Below are 20598 nucleotides of genomic sequence, written 5' to 3' on the forward strand. Positions count from 1 at the left end.
AGGTGCACCTCGCTGTTTTTAGTGCCATCCCTGCTACCATTGCTACTAATATGCACTCCACAACTTCTTAGATGGCACTTTGTCACATTCTCTAGGACAACTGTGGGCTCAAGCCAAGTCCCAGTAAATTTTCCCTGGTGCATACCTATTTCCACCCAAACTTCACTACAGTAGTAGAAGGGCTCACAGGCTACAGGGAAGGTCATTGGCCAATGTTACAGCACACAGTGTGACTTCACTTCAGCTTACTGGATCCCACTAAATATGTGTACCTCTTCTGCACTGGCTTTCACTGCTGTCAGTGCCAGGCATGTGAGCTTGGCTTTCATTGCTTTTAGTGGCAGCCATGTGAGCTTCTGAGAGTGGGGTTCTTTGTTAAAAGGCATGCTACTCAGTGCAGTACTGCTTCTGTTAGCTGGATCCCAACAGCTTTCCTCAGCAGGTAATATATTACTCATGTTTCTTGGTTAGGGAGACCATTTCCATGCAGTACTTTGGTAAATATTTCAGCTTCTACTTTCCACTGAAGGATCTGGCCCTAGGCTCCCAGGGGCACTGGGAGTGCAAACCTTCAGACTGTTTCTCCATTATTCTGTTGATTCACTCTTTTTAGTTGCACACAGAACTCTGCTACACACTGACTGTGGGATGTGGTACATGTCTTCCAAAGCCTTAGTTTCCACCTTCCATCTGGTTTGTGAGAGCTGCATTGTTTGGGGCTGTCAACAATCTGCCATCTTGTCTCATGAGAGAATTTAAATTTTTTTTAAAAAATAATTTTATTCATTTTCAAATTTATTCTTGAATTAGCATAGATTGATAATATGAATAGGCTTAATTGTGATAAGTCCATGACATGTACGATGAATTTTTGAAAGCCTTTCCCTGCATCTATTGAGATAGTAATCTGATTATTGTCATTTTATGTCTGTATTACATTTATTGATTTGTGTATGTTGAGCTATTATTGCATCCATGGAATTAGACCAACTCGATCATGGAATATGTTCTTTTTAATATGTTCTTGAATTTGGTTTGAAAGTGTTTTTTAGAATATTTTTGTTAGTGTTTAACAAGGAAATTTGTCAATGATTTTCTTTTTATGTAGTATCTTCATTGGGTTTTTGGGATCAGGGAAATATTGGCTTCATAGAATAAATTTGGTAGTGATTTTTAGTTTATGGAATAGTTTCAGAAAAATGAGTGTAAGTTCTTCTTAAAGGAAGAATTAATGAATTTGAATTCACCAGAAAATCCATCTGATCCTGGGCTTTTCTTTATGAATGTGTGCATTTTATCACTTGTTTTAGATCTGTTCAGGTAGTTACATATTCTTGATTCAATTTAGAATGTTAAAATGGATCTAGAAATTTACCCATTTTTTCTTGATTTTGTAGTTTGTTAGAATAAAATTTTTCAATGTATTCCCTAATGATTCTTTGGATGTCATTTTTATTGTTTTGATATCCTCTTTTTCATCTTTAATTCTATTAACTTAGTTCCTTTCTCTCTTTTGATGAGTTTGCCTATGGTTTTGTCAATTTGGTTCATCAGTTCAAAGATCCAATTTTTTGTTTCATTGATTCATTGTATTTTTGTCTGTGTTTTGTTAATTTCTGAACTGAAAATTATTACTTTTATCTACTGATCTTGTGCTTGGCTTGTTCTTGTTTTTCTAATACCTTGAGGTATAGCATTAAGTCACTTATTTGAGAGTTCTCTGATTTTTTAAATGTAGATACATATAGCTAGAAACTATCTTCTTAACATTGACTTTCTGTGTTCCAAAGCTTCTTGCAAATTGCGTTTTCATTTTGATTTGATTCTAAAATTTTTAAAATTCCATCTTTATATTCTCAATGACTCACAGATCTTTCAAATGTGAATTGTTCTGTTTCTATGTGCTTCAGTATGATCCCATTTTTCAAGTTATTGTCTTCTAGTTTTATTTCATTATGGTTTAATTAATAAAAGAAGTCATTTTTATTTTGTTGTATTTGTTAAGACCTGCTTTATGTCCTAAAATATGACCTGCCATAGAGAAAGTTTAATGGGCTGCCAAAAATGTGTATTCTATAGCTTTCTGATAAAGTATTATGTAGATAGCATTATGTTCATTTGATCTATAGTCTCTCTTAATTCTGAAATTTCCTTTTTATATTTTGTCTGGTTGACCAATGTGTTATTGGGAGTTAGGAATTCAAGTCATCTACTATTATTTGTGAAGCTCTATCTGTGTTAATTTGTCAAGTAATGTTTCCAGAATAGTTTTGTGCACTGACATTTGGTGGGTATGTGTTTTGCAATTGTTATATCCTTCTGAAAGACTGTTCTCTTCATTGATAAGAAGTGAATTTCTTTGTCTTCTCTGATTTTGATTTGAACTCTGCTTTGTTATATATAAGCATAGCACTCTTTCTTGCTTTTGAGATGCACTTGCATAGAAAATAATTTTCCGTCCTTTGGTTTCAGTCTGCACTTGTCTTTGCAATGATGTGTATTTCTTGTAGGCAACAAATGGTTGAGTCTTATTTTAAATGTAGTTCACCAATCTGTGTCTTTTAAATGGAGAATTGAGACCATTCACACTTAGACTGTATACTTAGATATGTAATAATTCTGTCATTTGTTGTTTTTGTAATGTTTGGTTCTTTTGCAGTCCTTATTTGCTTTTTAACTCAAGTATAAAGTGATTGTTTCACTATTTTCCTAGTTTCATTTATCTTCCTCTTCTGTTTGTAGGATTACTTTGAGTACTTTCTGCAGTGTTGGCTTAGTGTCCATGAATACTTTAACTTTTATTTGTCATGGAAAATTTTGCCTCATTCACTTACAAATGAAAGCTTTCCTAGATACAGGAATTTAGATTGTCAGTTATTTTCTTCCAGGCCTTTGCATACATAATTCTATACTATCCTTTCTTGTGAAATTCCTGCTGTTTAATCTACTATTATCTGATATAATTTTCTTTATGGGTGACTTGGCCTTTCTTTCTTATAGCTTTTAATTTTCTTTCCTGGTTTTGGAAATTTAACATGATAACTATAGTATGTCTTGAGCAGTTCTTTTCTGGTCTTGACTATTCTATGTTAAATGTCTCCTGTTCCTGTATGAATATCACTCTCAAGCTTTGTAAAATTTTCTTGTATTATTTTATTGAATATGTTCTTTACCTTTAGATTGCAACTCTTACTTTTCTCATACATATGATACATACGTTTGACATTTTAATGGTGTCCCAGACTTTGCTAATTCCATTCATACTTCTTCATTTTTCTTGTATCTATTTTAATTCATTTATCTTCCCTTCAATCCCTTAAAATCTGTTATCAATTTTATCTAGTTTTCTGGAAAAGCTTTCTATTCAACATTTCATTTGAATTATAGAGGATTTCATTTTTCAGAATTTTAGTTTGATTCTTTTGCAAGATTTATGTATCCTTATTGAATTCTTTGAATTAATTCAGACGTTTATACATGTATATTCAATTTCATTGATCATTCTTAATGCCATGCTTTTGAGTTTCTCATCTGGTCTTCCTTCCTTTTCACTATCATTAATGTCACTACAGTATAACTGATGTTTTGAAGTATCATTTATCCTTATTATTTTTCACATTTCATGTTTTTGAGATTTGCACAGTTAGTACAACTGATTGGTTGGAATTTTAATCACCTGCTCTGCTATAGTGGAAGTATACTCAGTGTTCTGGAAAGACTGGGGAGGGGCAGAGTTGTGGTGTAGTTTCTCACTACTGGACTGAGGGAATAGCTCAGCAACCTAAATTTTGCCCCAATGCTCTGGGCACCAGGAATGTTTCCCAGCATCATGAAGAAAGAAGAAAACTAGCTAGACTGTCTAGTATTTCCTTGTGCAGGGGATGGTATTATATGTGGGTTGAGGATGGGCTGATCAAGAGTCAGTTTTCTTCTTCTATGATGTTTTCACAAGGAAAGTTTCCCATCTGTGTATACAAAAAGTCACTAGTAGCTTCATAATCCTTGGGTGAAACAGGTTTCCACTTCCTTCACAGGCTCAGTTTGTGTCCCCAGGGGAAGCATGGATGCAAAGCTAATAGAGCCCCTCAAATTTATTTTATATTGTAGGGAACAGAGCACTGAGTTCTCCATTCTTGTTTGAGAACTGAGGAGCTCAGGTGCTTTGCCTGCAGGTCTCAGTTCTTTCAGAAACAGACCATGAACTATATTCCTCAGAATATGAGATTTGTTCTCACTAGAGAGTTTCTGACCACTGATTACCTCATCCTTTGCTGGTGGAGCTCCCAGCTTCTGAAAATTCTCAGTAGATGCACAACAGACCCTCTGTGCACCCCTCTTGTAGCCCCTCTTGTGGCAATGTACCAACCAGGCACTGTGGCAGTGTTTCCCAAACTTCTTGAGCCAGCTTTGTTCCTTGTTTCTCAGTTTTCTAGAAGCTGTTTCAAATACTGCTTGACAGTTAATTCCTCTAGCTTAAAGGCTATAGCTGAGCCATTGCACTCCACATGCAAAGACATGGTGCTCTTCTTTTGTTGTGAACCTCAGACATTAGGGCTTGCCTAGTTAGTACTACCTGTGATGTTTCATGACAGTGAAAAGTAACCTAGCAGAAAATGTCAGTATTAAGGCCCCATATGATGGAGGAAGTGAATTGAATTATGACTTAATTGATGTATTTTTAAAACTTTTGTAAATCCTCCAATGTACCTCAGGACAATAAGAAAATTAAATTTTAAAAAATTTCCTATATGGTGAAAACTATTCTGAGTGACGTTTTTGGCAATTACTTTTGTTCAGGAAGCATTGTCAAAATTAATTTATAGCTTCATTGAAGCATAATTGAAAAAAATTGTATATAATCAAGGTATACAACATAAGGGATTGATATGCATAATCTTAGTCAATGACTACAAAAGTAAAATTGATTAATACAACCATAATACATATCCATTGTACAAACAGGACATCTGGGATTATCATACAGTTGATGACGTTTCTCCTTCACAAAGCTCTTCTGGAGTCTGGATGGCATTCAGGATGTGTGAGTAAATATAGCACAAATGATAAATGCTGTCATAGGCCCTTTGTTTTTCTTGAAGTTAGGTATCTGTAGGACCCTCGTAGTCTTATAAGTTCCTATAAATGTGTGTTATCTTGTGAGATTCTGTTCGTAAATACCAGGAAATTGTTTTAATTTTATTTGTTTCCTTATGTGTGTATGCATTAGATTTTGTCTCATTAAGATGATTTTGTAGGTATTGGAGTTTGAACTCAGGGCTTTGTACATATGAGAAGGACCTGCTATTACTTGAGCCCTTCCTCCAGTTCTTTTTGCTCTGGTTATTTTAGAGTTAGTGTCTTATTGAACCATGATGCTCTTATTATATTATTCCAGCATTGCTATGTTGACAGGTGAGTGATAACATATTCAAATTTTTTCCATTGTAGTCAGACTTGATGAGACCACCTACATAAGTGTGTTATTGGTCCTTTCTTTGGATGTTCACCAGCACCATTGGAATTGTGGTGGTGCTTATACAGATATCCATTAATGACTGACTGGAGAAAAAGATGTATATGGGGGCATGGAGATGAGAATTAGAGCTGACAATCAGGATAATAAGCAGACAACTCAAGATGATAGTAAGGTAAATGGACAAAAACAGGTTGAAGATTAGGTGTACCAGTTCTGGACCACCTGTCAATGCCATGAGAAGGAAGTCAGAAACAACAGTTTCATTTGTTGCTTCCATGTTGCTCTTGAATATTATCAAAAAGACTGAATGTAAAATAGCATAAACAAAATGGTTTCTATATAAGCAACAACAGTATCTACCTGGAATTCGTAGGTAAGAATAACCTTAGTATCACATTGAACTTAACTATATCCTTCACACAGACTGACACAAACATAGATGATGACACACAATGTCAGAAAAAGGTCCCCACAGTACCAGCCCTGTATTGTCTGCTTCTGCTCTAGTCATATTATATCATTAAAACAATATCATGAGTATTCCCCAATTTTACTGAAATAGCCTAGCATTAAGATATACAATGATACTGTTGGAGAAGTAGATTATGATGTATCACATCACAGCTAATTAACAAATCCACCGGGCTGTTCTTGTTAACCAAATAAGGACACCCAGGGCTCTTAAGCATGGAAGATTATTAGATCATAAAAATAATGCAGAATCTTGGATTAAATTCAGAGTGAGAGTCTATTTTTACACTAAAGGACCATTGCTGCTGTAGCACTTTTCTCTTCCCCAGTACAGGGAGACCAGTTCTCTCCAGAGTCATGGCAGTTAAGAAGCATGCTTGTCTAAATCTGTGTTATGTATAAATCTTTGTCTTCTAAAGAGGAAGAAGTTGTTTGTATTTCCACTTGTTTTAGTAGGAGCCATTGCAGTTCATTATTTCTCTAATTTAGATAATTGGTGCTTATTTATTTAATTTAATGATATGCTACCCATGTAATTAAGGGGAGGAGCTCCCTTAAGAATGAGACAGAGAATTTCTTCAACATTGTTATATAGCTTCATTTACAATAAATTGTTAAAGCAGATTGATGCCATTTCCAAGCAGAGTATTATGGGATTGAAGTCTAAAGAAACATTTTATAATCTTTGCTCTAGTAAAATGCTACAGATTCTGTTGCAATTAACTTAATGGGTAGAAGTGGACATAACTAGACAACAAGAGAACTCATGGGGTTATGTCCATTATGACAGGAAATTTTGGCATCTTTACTACTTCCATTGAAAATAAATACCAAATTTTTAAAATCCATTCAACAATAGTAAGGCATCTTGTCTATTTATATAGCTTAGGTATTGTGAATAATGCTGCAATAAACTTGGGTGTGTAGGTGCCTTTATTGAAATCTGATTTTCATTCATTTTGGTATACCCTTAGGAGTGGTATTGCTGGATAATATGGCACTTATATTTTTAGTTTTTGAAGAGCCTCCATATTGTTTTCCATAAGTGGTTGTACTAGCTTACATTCCCACTAGCATGACAGTTTCTTTTTCCCCCCATCTTTGCCAACATTTGTTGTTGGTTGTGTTCTTGATGATAGCCATTCTAACAGTAGCGAGGTAGGATCTTAAATTGGATTATTTGATTTGCATTTCCTTTATGGTTAGGGATGTTGACAATATCTTTGCATTTTTGGGGGAGAATTTGGGTTTCCTCCTTTGAACTCTGTTTAGTTCATTTGCCCATTTCTTCATGAGATCATTGATTTTATTTTTAGTTTACTTTTATGAGTTACCTGTATATTCTGATTATTAATACCTTGTCAGATGTGGGGGTGGAAGATATCTTCTCTCATTCTATTGGTGGTCTGTTCAATCTGGTGACTAATTCTTTATTGTGGAGAAGTTTTTTAATTTCATGTAGTCCCCTTTGTCAATCCTTTCTCTTAGTTGCTGAGCCATGTAAGTTCAATTTAAGAAATCATTACCTATGTCACCGTATTCCCTTCTATTTTCTGCAGTAGCTTCAAAGTTTCAAGTCTTATATTATGGTCCTCAATCCACTTTGAATTGATACTTGTACAGGGTGAAAGACATGGGTCTAGTTTCAATTTTCTGCAGGCAAAAAATCAGTTTTTCCAGAAGCATTTGTTGAAAAGGCTGTGTTTTCTTCAACACATGTTTTGGGTGCCTTTGTCAAAAACCATGTGGCCTTTGCTATGTGGACTCATATCTTGGTCTTTTATTCTGTTCAGTTGGTCTTCATATCTCTTTTTGTTCCAGCACCATGCTGTCTTGATTGTGATGTCTCTGTGGTATAGTTTGAAGTTGAGTAATGTGATACCTCCTATGCTGCTCCTTTTGCTCAGTGTTGCCTAGTTTATTCATATTTTTTGTGCTTCCCAATGAACTTTAGGGTTGATATTTCAATTCTGTGATGAATGTCATTGGAATTTCAATGGGGATTGTATTGAACACATAGATTGCTTTTGGTAATATAGCCATTTTTACAATATTGATTTTGCTAATCCATGAGCATAAGAGATCTTTACATCTTCTGTAGTTTTCTTCAATTTCTTTCCTGCATGCTTTACAGTTTTCATTGTCGAATTCTTACATTTGCATGGTTAAGTTTAATTGTAGGTATTTTTGAGGACATTATTAATGAAATCATTTTCTTATTTTCTTTCTCACTCAGTTCATTGATTGTATATAGAAAGGCTAGTGATTTTTATAATTTGATTTTGTATATTGCTACTTTGTAGAAGTTCTTTATGATGTCTAGAAATTTTTTGGTGGATATTTTCAGGTCTTCAGAAGCAAGATCATATCATGTGCAAATAGGGTATTTTGAGTTCTTCCTGTCCAATTTGTATTCCATTTATTTCTACTTCCAGTCTTATTGATATGGATAGGAATTCCAAGATTATGGTGAATAAGATTGGAGAGTGTGTGTACCCTTGCCTCATTCCATTTAGAGGAAATTTCATTTCTTCTAAACTCAGGAATGAGGGTTTTTCACATTTAGTGTGACATTAGTCATAAGTTTGTCATATATAGTCTTTACTATGTTGAGGTACTTTCTTTATATTCCTACTTTTATCAGAGCTTTTATCATGAAAGGAAGTTGAGTTTTGTTAAAGGCCTTTTCTGCATCTATTGAGATGATCCTGTTGTTTTTGTCTTTGATATTGTTAATACACTGTATTACATTTAACAATTTGCCTATGTTGAAACATCCCAGCTTCCCTGGGATGAAACTGACTTGATCATTGTGTATGATTTTTTTGATATGTTCTTCAATTTTGTTTGCCAGTATTTTATTGTGGATTTTTGCATCTAGTTGTATTAAAGTGATTTGATTTTAATTCTCTTTTGTTGTTATTGTGTGGGATGAGGTAATAATGGCTTCATAGAAAGAGTTTGGCACTGTTCCTTACCTTTCTATTTCATGGAAAAGATTGAGGAGTGGTAGTATAAAGTCTTCAAAATTCTTGTAGAATGCAGCAGTGGATTATTCACTTTGGGGAGAGTATTGCTGCTTCAATTTCATTTCTTATTACAGATGTATTTAGGTGATTTATGTACTCTTGGTTCAATTTTGGACAGTCATATATGTCTAAATGTTTGCCCAATTCTTCTAGATGTCGTAGTTTATTTGAGTATAGCTTTTTAAAGTAATTCCTAATGATTCACTGGATTTCCTTGGTGTTTATTGTTATCTATCCTTTTTCAGTTCTAATTTTGTTGAATTGGGACTTTTCCTTGCTGTTTTTTCCTGTTTGCTAAGGGTTTGTTGATCTTGTTAGTCTTTTCAAAGAAACAACATTTTATTAAATTGATTCTTTGTATAGTAGGTTTTTTTGGTCTTGGTATCATTGATCTCTGCCACTTTCTTTATTGTTTTTCTCCCTCTGGTTTGGGTTTGTTCATGTTTTTCTACAAGCTTAAGGTTCACCATTTGGTTGTTTGCTTGAGAGGTTTCTGCTTTATTAGTGTAGGTACTTATACCTATAAACTGTCCCTTTAGCATGGCCTTTGATGTGTCTCACAGGTTCAGGTAGGTTATATTTTCATTTTCATTAGAATCTAGGAAATTGTTGATTGTTTCCCTTATGCCTTTGGTCACCCAATAGTCATTCAGCAGTGTGTTGTTAAGTGTCCATGTGTTTGAATATTGATTGTGGTTTATTTTGTTGTTATTGAGGTATAGTTTAATTGCATTGTGATCCACTGTGATACAGGAGGTTATTTCAATTTTCTTGTTGAGATATGCTTTGTGTTTTAAAATATGATCTATTTTGGACAAAGTTCCATGAGCTACAGAAAAGAATGTATATAATCAGGTTGTTGGGTGAAATACTCTGTCAATATCTATTATGTCCATTTTGTCTGATGTGTGCAGAAGAAATGAAGTTTGTTTGTTGTTCTTTTGCCTTGATGACCATTCTATTGGTGACAGTGGAGTGTATACATCTCCCACTATCACTGTGTTAGTGTCTATCTGTTCTCTTAGGTCCATTAGAGTTTTTCTTTTTTTAAATGCAGAGGGTCCCCTATGTTTGTTGCATGTAAGTTAAAAGTTGACATTTCTTTTGATGAATATTTATTTTAATTAATACGAAGTGACTTTCATTGTCACTTCTGACTGATCTTAATCTGAAGTCTAGTTTGTTAGATATGAGTATAGGTACTCCTGCATGTTTATGGGTTCCATTTACTTAGAAAACATTTTCAACCCCTTCACTCCAAGCCAGTGTTTATTTATTTATGTTTTCAGTGAAATGAGTTTGTTGTAAGCAATACATGGTTGGGTCTTGTTTTTTAATCCAGTTTTGCTTTTCTTTATCTTTTGTTTGGGACATTGAGGCCATTTATATTCAGTATTAATATTAATAGGTGCATGGTGTTTCCAATCATTTTAATCCACCTACTGTTTACTTTCTACCTATCCTTTATTTACTGGTCTGCCTGAATAAAAAAATAAGGTGTAAAGGATTTTTTTCTTTCTTCCATCTTCCTGTCTTACTCTACTTTCTGCTTCTGTGTATAAGAGTCCTTTCAATATTTTCTTCAGTGTTGGCATGGTAATCACAAACTCCTTTAGCTATTCCTTGTTATGTAAGGTTTCAATTTTTCCTGCAAAAGGGTAGTTTTGGTGGATAAACTAATCTATGTTGAGAGTTGTTTTTTTCAAGGCCTGAATTATGAATTTACATAACCTTCTTGCATTTAGACTTTGTGTGGAGACATCTGCAGTTATTCTAATGAGTATGCCTTTATATGTGATTTATCTTTTCTCTTTTGCAGCTTTCAGTATTCTTTCTTTGTTCTGTGTGCTGAGTGTTTTGATTATGGTACATCTGGGGTAGTTCTTCTTTAGACCTGACAGTTTGATGTTCTGTAAGCACCTTCCACATGGATGACTCCCTTTCTCAAGGGCAGAGAAGTTTTCAGCTATTATTCTATTGAACAGGTTGTCTATGCCTTTAGTTTGTTCTCTTATCCTTCTTCTATACCCATGATTTGTATGTTTGATATTTTCATGGTTCTCTAGATGTCTTGCATGTTCTATAAATATTATCTTAGAATTTTTTATGAACTTTTACTTTGTGATCTAATTCCATGACCATTTCCTTGGGTCCTGATACTCTTTCTTGAACTTGCTCCACTCTGTTTCTCAGCACAAAAAATGTCACACACAAAAAACATATACCCAATATTATACTAAACAGAGAATAACTGAAACTGTTCCCATTCAGATCTGGAATAAGACAGGGATATCCACATTCCCCACTCTAACTATCCTTATTTGCAGATGACATGATCCTATACCTAAATGATGCTAAACACTCTACCAAAAACTCTTAGAAATCATAGACTATTTCAGATAAGTAGTAGGATAGAAAATTAACCAACAGAAATCAGTAACCTTCCTATAGAGCAACATTGAACAGACTGAGAAATCAGGAAAATCATCCTATTTAGAATAATCTCAAAACCAATAATGTACCTTAAACTAAATTTAATAATGTAAATCAAAGAACTTTCACTGAAAACTATAACCCACTAAAAATAAGTAGTAAAATTTCAACCATATCTGAAAGACTATTTTCAATTGTTATCCCATATAATTTTGCAATAGAAAGTACTGCAAATAAATGACTAAGAGGATCAAACCAAGAAGGTAATGGTATCTCAGAAGTGCAATGATGAAAATACATTCCAGATTCTGACTTGATTCACTACCAATAAACTATGTAAGGGTCAGAAAGAAGAAATTTAATGCATAAATTATCTATGCTTATGTAAAGGAGTGACAATAATGGACTAGATATCAATGGAATTACTTTTTGCACAAATATGTACAATACTGATTATCAAAATGACTGCATTGTCCCAATCTCTCTTTAATAAATATAAATGAAATTCTCATTTAGTGTCTGTGCAGATGATTTGGGACAAAATTCTTACCTGTAAGCAAACCTTCTGAACATACATGGCATTTACCCTCTTATCATGCACTCATATTCATAAGTAAAAAACTGGATGCATAATTATTTATTTGAGAGCCAGCATCCAACTCAGGTTAGGGAAGACTTTTCCATACCACACCAGAAGACCAATGGGTCAGAATAAAGACCCAGACATGAACCCATACACCTACAGCCAAATGACCTTTGACAAAGAGCAAAAAGTAAAGGATGGAGAAAAGACTCCCTTTTCAACAAACACTGCAGGGAAAACTGGATATCCACATGTAGAAGACTGAAACTAGATCCCTGTCTTTTACCCTGTGCCAAATCAACACAAAATGGATGAAACACTTAAATATAAGGCCTGAAACTTTGAAACAACTCCAGGAAGTAGTAGAAAAAAACATTGGAACAGATAAGTATAGTGAACTTCCTAAATAGAACTCAAAAGATTCACCATCCAAGAGAAAGAATGAACAAATGGGTCTGTGTCAAACTAAAGCACTTCTGCACAGCAATAGAAACAGTAACCTGACTTGAGAAAGTCCACAGAATGGGAAAAAATCTTTCATCCAATAAGGGACAGATATCCAGGATCTACAGGGAACTAAAAATACTCAACCCCCAAACAATCAACACCCCAGGGAAGAAATGGGCACATGAATTAAACTGGAAAGAAGTACAAATGGCCAGTAAATATATGAACAAGTGTTTAACTTCCATGATTACAAAGGAGATGTAAATCAGAACAACACCTAAATTTCATCTCACCCCAGCTTGAATGGCCATAATCAAGGATAATAACAACAACAAATGTTGGGAAATATGTGGTGAAACAGGCACCCTTATATAATGTTGGTTGGAATACAAATTAGTACAACCACTATGGAAAGCAATATAGTTCTCATAGAGTTAAAGATATAACTTCCTTATGGCCCAGTGATAGGATATATTTTTCTTGGAGGATTTTCCTGAGTCTCAAACAATTAAGAAAACCACAATAACAAATTATTATTTATGGGTGCAGATCAGCATTTCTCATACTACATATTGTTTCACAATCAGCTGTAGGATGTGTAGAGGCAGAGTTCTGGACTCATACCCTGACTGGAAAATTCAGACTGTTGAGCATTGGTTGATAGTTGCCTTCTAAAACATTCACAAATGTAACCACTGGTTTTCTTAAGACTACTATTTGAGAGCCACTATCTCAGAATACAGACTATTCTAATTAATTAATTTTTCCCTAGGGTGTAGCAGAATCAGGATCATTCTGAATAGTTATCCAGCTCTTTAGTGTCTCTTGGCCTTCTTTTTCTGGTGATATAATAAACAAAGGATATGTGTATAAATTATAAGCCTCTATCACCACCAGTGCTGATACTTATAGAGCTCATTTAATAAGCACAAAATTTGAAGAAATTTGCATTATTAACTGATTTTATCCTTCTAAGAGATTTATTTATTTACTTATCTGCTTTTGTACTGGGGGTAAATTGTGAAATTTAGATGTTATTAAAACATATTGTAGTTGAATTCATCCCCTCATTCATTCTCCTTTATGCCTCCTTCCCCCATTCCTGACCCTATTAAGAAATTTATGAATTAGGTATTTCTAGGTTCCTTTTTCACACATTATCTCATGTAAAGACAAAGGTAAATTATGTAAGTTATGAACACACAGGGCCATTATACATGGCACTTTCACTATGATATGCGTCATGGTGGTGAAGACAGTTGAAGCCAGGGAGCCTGGATTCAGAAATGACCACCTCTCACCTTATGATATGACCTCAGAGTCTGTAGGATTAAGTATTTTGATTGATCAATGTGATATTCTCATATGTTATTTGAAAAAAAAATCACCACATTAAATTCACGAGAACTTTTCTTCATTTTCAAGGTTTACAAATACTTGAAAATACAGACATTGTAAAGTAATTGTATTTTATAACATCAACCAAAAATATGGTAAGAATGTGCTTAGGAAATCTTCAGCTGTAATGGCTTCTATTTTCATGATATATTATTTTTAAGCCAATAGTTGAAGACAAAACATTCCCCTAAGTAATATATATCACATCTATTTACTTATGAAGAAGTAAATGAGAAAATGATAGCTTGCATAGAAATTTGATAAAATTAAACAAAAAAGAAAGAAAATTGTTGGTGTTTCTTAAGCTAACTCTTAGAGTCAATCTCCTTATAGTACTGTTAGGGGCCCTGCACAGATGTAAAAGAAGGTAGAGAAGAAAGATTCCAAAAAGAGAAACAGGTCATTGAGAAAAATATGTCTGGATACCTCAATAGCTGGTGTACTTGACAAACAGCAAATGTTTAATTAATGCAAGTACCTTAACAGGGAATGGACCAGGTAGTGTTATGTCCTGATTATGTGAGATTATTGAAATAATTGTTTGAGGAAGTGAGATACCAATTTGAAAAATTTCTTTCAGTTCTCAATTTCTGCAGCAGCATGAAATGTAACTGTCATGCTTATACTTGGACTTCTTTATGCTCATGTCCAACTCGAGGGAGTTTCCCACATGGCGTCAACTTCAGTTTGTAATAGATTCTAGTTCTTCTTTTTTTTTTTTTTTCATTTTTCTTTTATTGTTCATATGTGCATACAAGGCTTGGTTCATTTCTCCCCCCTGCCCCCACCCCCTCCCTTACCACCCACTCCACCCCCTCCCGCTCCCCCCCTCAATACCCAGCAGAAACTATTTTGCCCTTATCTCTAATTTTGTTGTAGAGAGAGTATAAGCAATAATAGGAAGGAACAAGGGGTTTTGCTGGTTGAGATAAGGATAGCTATACAGGGCATTGACTCACGTTGATTTCCTGTGCGTGGGTGTTACCTTCTAGGTTAATTCTTTTTGATCTAACCTTTTCTCTAGTTCCTGGTCCCCTTTTCCTATTGGCCTCAGTTGCTTTAAGGTATCTGCTTTAGTTTCTCTGCATTAAGGGCAACAAATGCTAGCTAGTTTTTTAGGTGTCTTACCTATCCTCACCCCTCCCTTGTGTGCTCTCGCTTTTACCATGTGCTCATAGTCCAATCCCCTTGTTGTGTTTGCCCTTGATCTAATGTCCACATATGAGGGAGAACATACGATTTTTGGTCTTTTGAGCCAGGCTAACCTCACTCAGAATGATGTTCTCCAATTCCATCCATTTACCAGCGAATGATAACATTTCGTTCTTCTTCATGGCTGCATAAAATTCCATTGTGTATAGATACCACATTTTCTTAATCCATTCGTCAGTGCTGGGGCATCTTGGCTGTTTCCATAACTTGGCTATTGTGAATAGTGCCGCAATAAACATGGATGTGCAGGTGCCTCTGGAGTAACAGTCTTTTGGGTATATCCCCAAGAGTGGTATTGCTGGATCAAATGGTAGATCGATGTCCAGCTTTTTAAGTAGCCCTAGTTCTTCTTATATATGTATTTTTAAAATCACAATCTTGCTTATAAACAATACCATGAAGTGAAAACAATGTTTCAACTACAAATATCAAATAGATACATGCCTATTGACTTTATAAATTTAAGCAATAATATAGTCAATATATCAGAGAAAAATATAGCCTTTAGGGCTACTTCTATGTATGACTGTGAAATTGCCATGTGTTATTGGATATTATAATGTATAGTTTCTAATATATTCTCTTTAATAAAATGGACTAAATATTTAAATAATATTTCATTCTTTTTATATTTTACTACCAAATTTTCAATCAAGGCAGTGAATTATATTTATGTATATGTGCACATATGTATGGCCATGTACAAATACATCACACAATTTCCAGATCATAGATTGACACTATGTGTCTTGGTCATTAATATTCTTGAAGAAAATTATAAAACATTGCAAAAGTAACTACTTTGTTTTACCAGATACCTTTGTCATAGTAACTTAAAATATTTTAGGACTATTTGCTACCACATCAAGCCTTGTTTTAGATGACTTATATTATCACTAAGACATTAATCAAATGCAGGGGAATAAGCAAAAATCCTATTGTTTAGAAAAAAGAGTTCAGTAAAATAGTAACTAGTAAATGAACAGTCTTTATTGCTGAATTGGCCTTAGATTGGGACATTGAAATATTTAGTAAAAGGTGCTAAGTAATAAAAAATGAATTTGGATTCTTTATCACATCATCTGCAAAATAATTTCTCATGGTTTCAGGCTTGTTTGCAAAGACAGAGCAATAAAGTCCTTGTTAATCAAAGCAGAGTTTTAAATATAAATGCCTATTGAAAAAAGACTTTCAGGAAAAATATTCACAATTTAAATGACCTTAAAACCTAGCACTTGAGATAATCTACTAAATACTATAATACACATGCAAGGAGAAATACATGTCTAAAGGATGAATTGGAAATACATGAATAAATAAATCTGCTATTAGAATTACTTTACATGAAGAAATACTAGAAATTGTAGAAAAGTTAATTTGGTGAAATACCATAAACACATATATTTCACCAGATTAAAAAAATAAATAGTCCATGCAAGTAGATTTTGAAATTCATAAGAGAAATGCATATCAGTTAAATGATATTTTACTTTCATTAGATTTTCAGGGAAAATGAAAAGTTTTGGAGGATTATGTGAAATGCCAAATATAAATTGAACAGGAGGGTAAAAGTTTTCAACCACTTGGGAAATCTCTTTAGAATTACCCAAAAGTGAAGTTTTTCTGTTAGAGTCAACAATTCCTCCCCAAGTATATGATTAACTTTTATTTTCACCAGGAAACATGAAAGGGAATATTCAAACACCTTTGTTCACAATGGCAGAATAGTAGATAGCAATATTTCACCAACATTGGACATGTTTATTATTTTAATACCACAATATGTAACTTAGAAATACAGAGCTTTGAAAGTGAATGAGTGAAAACTGTTAAATAAAATAGTGCAATTGATTATAAAGCACATGGATGAGAGTTATAGTAACACATGGAATTTGATGATTAAATTCCAACTTCAAAAAGGTCAGAAACAGGCTAAAATTCAATACAGCCCTATGAAATGAGTTTTCTAAGGCAAAAAAAAATGATAAGCATTGTTAATCTGCCCACATCAATTCCTATCTATCTGCATGGTTTTAATGCTCCCTTCTTATCTACATTTTCTACCTTTCTGTGTGTGTTGTATGAAAACACGTGATTACGTTTAAGCAGAATCCAGATAATCCAAGAAAAACATCTCCTTAACAAATCTTCTTGCCTAAAATAAGTAACATTCATTCATTTATCAAACAAGTAAGTACAAATTAGTGACATAAGGTCTGGTCATATTTCGAGGCCTCAATTCAATCCACAACATAGAATCAGTATGGAAGAATCACATTATTTTACAAAACAATTGCCCTAAGGAAGGGAAATTCACGTTTTCTATTTCTGGCATTATGTTGTCCAGTACAATACTGGAATTTGCTTCCATGCAACACCTCCATGAAGATATTACAGATTATAGAACAGAAGTGGTCCTGTTGGTGTATTTTCCAGGGTGAGTCAGTAACTGCCAAGCTAATGTATATTTCAAAACCTGTCCCATAAAAGGAAACAGACAAGTGAGACCTGCAGGTATAAAAGGCTTTGTGTTTTCCTTCTGTGATGGCATAATGAAGACAGAGGACACAATGTAAATTTAAGTGAAAATCATTCCAGTGAGAGCACCACCACCAAAAAGGAATATTATAAGAAATATCAAGATGTCAGTAACCAGAGGGTTGGAACAGGAGAGCTTGATGACTGCAGCAAGTTCAGAAAAGAAGTGAGGGATTTCAAGGTCTATGCAAAAGGATGGCTGAAACACCATGAGAATGTGGATCAGTACATACAAAATGTTAATGCACAGACTGAACAGAACCAGCATGACACATGAGGGATGTTCATGATGACTATGTACCTCAGGGGATAACAAATGGCCACATAGCAGTCACAGACCATTGCTGAGAAAAGATAATTTTCAAAGAATACAAAAACCATGACAAAGCAGATCTGAATGAGACAGTTTGTGTATGTGATGCACTGGTCCTGTGCTTGGATATTCACTAGCATCTTTGGGATTGTGGTTGTGCTTAAACAGATGCCATTAAAGGACAGTTTGGATAGGAAGTATGTGGGTGTGTGGCAATGGGCATCACAACTGACACCCAGGATGATGAGCAGTTTTCCCATGATGATGACCAGGTACTTGGAGAAAAACACACTGAAGATGAGCAGTTGCAATTCTGGATCATCTGTTATTCCCAGGAGAAGGAATTCTTAAACAGCTGTTTGGTTTATGTGTTCCATGTTTAAATGAGTCTGTTGGAAAAGATGGAGGTAGAAGTTCAAAGAATGCATGCCAGAAGAAGTAGAAGCAATTAGGAAGATGTTATAAATGCAATGTGTTTCTCCTCACTCTAAAGGCACTGTTTGTGCACTCTGGAAGTGAGGACACCAATGTAAGATTTGACAAGACTTCTGCCTATCTTAGTGCAAACTGAATGTGGAGAACCAGTTCATAAAAACAGAAACTTTGCAATGGTAACTGCAAACTCAAAAGAATATTCAGATAAATTGCTCTACAACTTCTTACCCCATTTCCCCTCATCCATTCATCTTTCCCCACCAATCCTTTTATTGAAATATTTCTTATTGAAAACCAACTCTGCTGCTGTTCATTGTTTTAAGTGAGGAGACTAAAACAACTTATAAGGCATGGTTTTTAATAATAATTAACACATTCCATTAAAAAGTGATTAGAATTGTATTTAAAAATCTGTCTTCTAATGTAATGTTTCCCTAACTTTAGTTTCCCTCATTGTTATCTAAAATTCTTTTCTAGTTGCATATTTGTTAACTCTTTACTATCACAACATATACTCATGAGTAAAATAGTTGAGGTAAGGTGAGGATATATTTTGGATGAGAGATCATAGAGTGTTTTTTAGTTCAGTGACTGTGGAGTTAAGGCCTCTTGATAGTACAGTTCCACCATACCAAACTGGTCACACATATCAAACTTTACTTTCCAATTTTAATATTTTCTTCCTTTCTCTTACATAAAATATATGCCATCTCTTCCCATGACATTATTCTCAGCAAGTAGATACCATCCACCTAGGTGGACCTGTGCTAAGATTAGAAAATGTTTTCTCCATACTTGAAACTCATAAGTTTACCTTATGGAAATTCATGTCAGGCCCTTTAAAATTAAATATAATGGAATCTGTGTGACTCTGTTTGTAGGATTCCCTCCCTCATTGAAAGGTAATTGTTGCCTTAGTTAATTGGGAGCATTTTATTTTTAAAAATTGCCAAAACCAGGTGTGGTACCCAACTACTGTAATCCTAGCTTTTTGGAAAGTTTGGTAAGATCACGGTTTGAGGTAATCCCTGGAAAGAGTTCACGACTCCCTCATCTCAACAAATAGATATGACTAGAAGCATGCACCTGTCATCCTAATGTATGGGGAAAGTTGACATCAAGAGGATCTATTTTCCTAGCCAATGTGGGCAAAAAAGATTAAGAGATTCCACTATGTTTTTGACTTTCAGTGATTTGGAAAAGTGTCTCATTTCAGCAATGTCCTATGACTGCTAAGTGGTCATTTGTTATCCCCTGAGGTACTTGGTAATCACAAACACCTGCTTCTGTGACTTGCTGGTTCTTTTCCCCCTGCTCATTAGCAATGTGCATGTTCTGCTCCACAGAATGACTGTGCTGCACCTGTCCATCTGCATGGATTTGGAAACACACTTCTTCTGTGAACTTTCTTACATAATTTAGGTGGCCTTTCTGATACCCTCATCAATAACAATCTCACATACTCAGGTGTATAGCCTATGTATTTGTGTACATCTTGCTGAGATTATTTTCTCTTACCCTCAAATTGTCTCCTCTGTTTGAAGGAGACTATCAGTGGGGAGAAATTATAAAGCATTTTCTACTTGAGGGTCTTACCTCACATTGATGTTCAGTCTATGGATCAAGTTGTGTAATGCATACTTTCAGTTCTGGTTCATTAACGTTAAGTACCCTATAGTGCTAAACCACATTGTTACATCACATTCTCTTACCTTAACTTTATTCTCAAACATATTATGAGATTTTTCTTTGATCTTTCATGAATGGATATAAAGGAGGGTAAATAATCTCTTTGTTATTGTTTCTAAGAAGTAATGGAAATGGAGGGGAACACTAAGGGTGTTTTCATTGCATGCAATAATTTTATAAATGAAGTTGATATAACAAAAATTAGTATTTGTGAAATCTGGAAATGGGCAAATGATGATGTTTATAAATTATTATTATAGTATCTCTGGACTCATTAAAACTTTAAATATTTTATAGATCTTTATTAAAGAACAGTTAGCCAAGGAAAGTGACCTTTCTGAGTCTAGTCTTATTCCTCACATGTCACTGACAGAAAAGAAAATATGAAAACTATTCTGTACGATGATATATAGGGGAGGACTGGAGCATGGCTCAAGTGATAAGACTTTTCTAGCAAATGTGAGGTTCTGAGGTCAAACCACAGCATGTGGTATGGAGAGGTGATGCAAATATAAGGTTACATTGACAACTTTCTCTCTCCTCCACTACACAAGGGTGTTAATAAATGTCAGAG

The 20598-nt window shown here is 34.4% G+C and overlaps 1 pseudogene; it reads right to left on the bottom strand.

Moving 5' to 3' along the window:
- Positions 1-17331: 17331 nt before the first annotated feature.
- Positions 17332-18277, bottom strand: LOC141417932 (olfactory receptor 7G2-like; annotated as a pseudogene).
- Between the last annotated feature and the right edge of the window lie 2321 nt (positions 18278-20598).

Source organism: Castor canadensis, chromosome 16 (assembly GCF_047511655.1).
Source record: "Castor canadensis chromosome 16, mCasCan1.hap1v2, whole genome shotgun sequence".
NCBI lineage: Eukaryota > Metazoa > Chordata > Mammalia > Rodentia > Castoridae > Castor > Castor canadensis.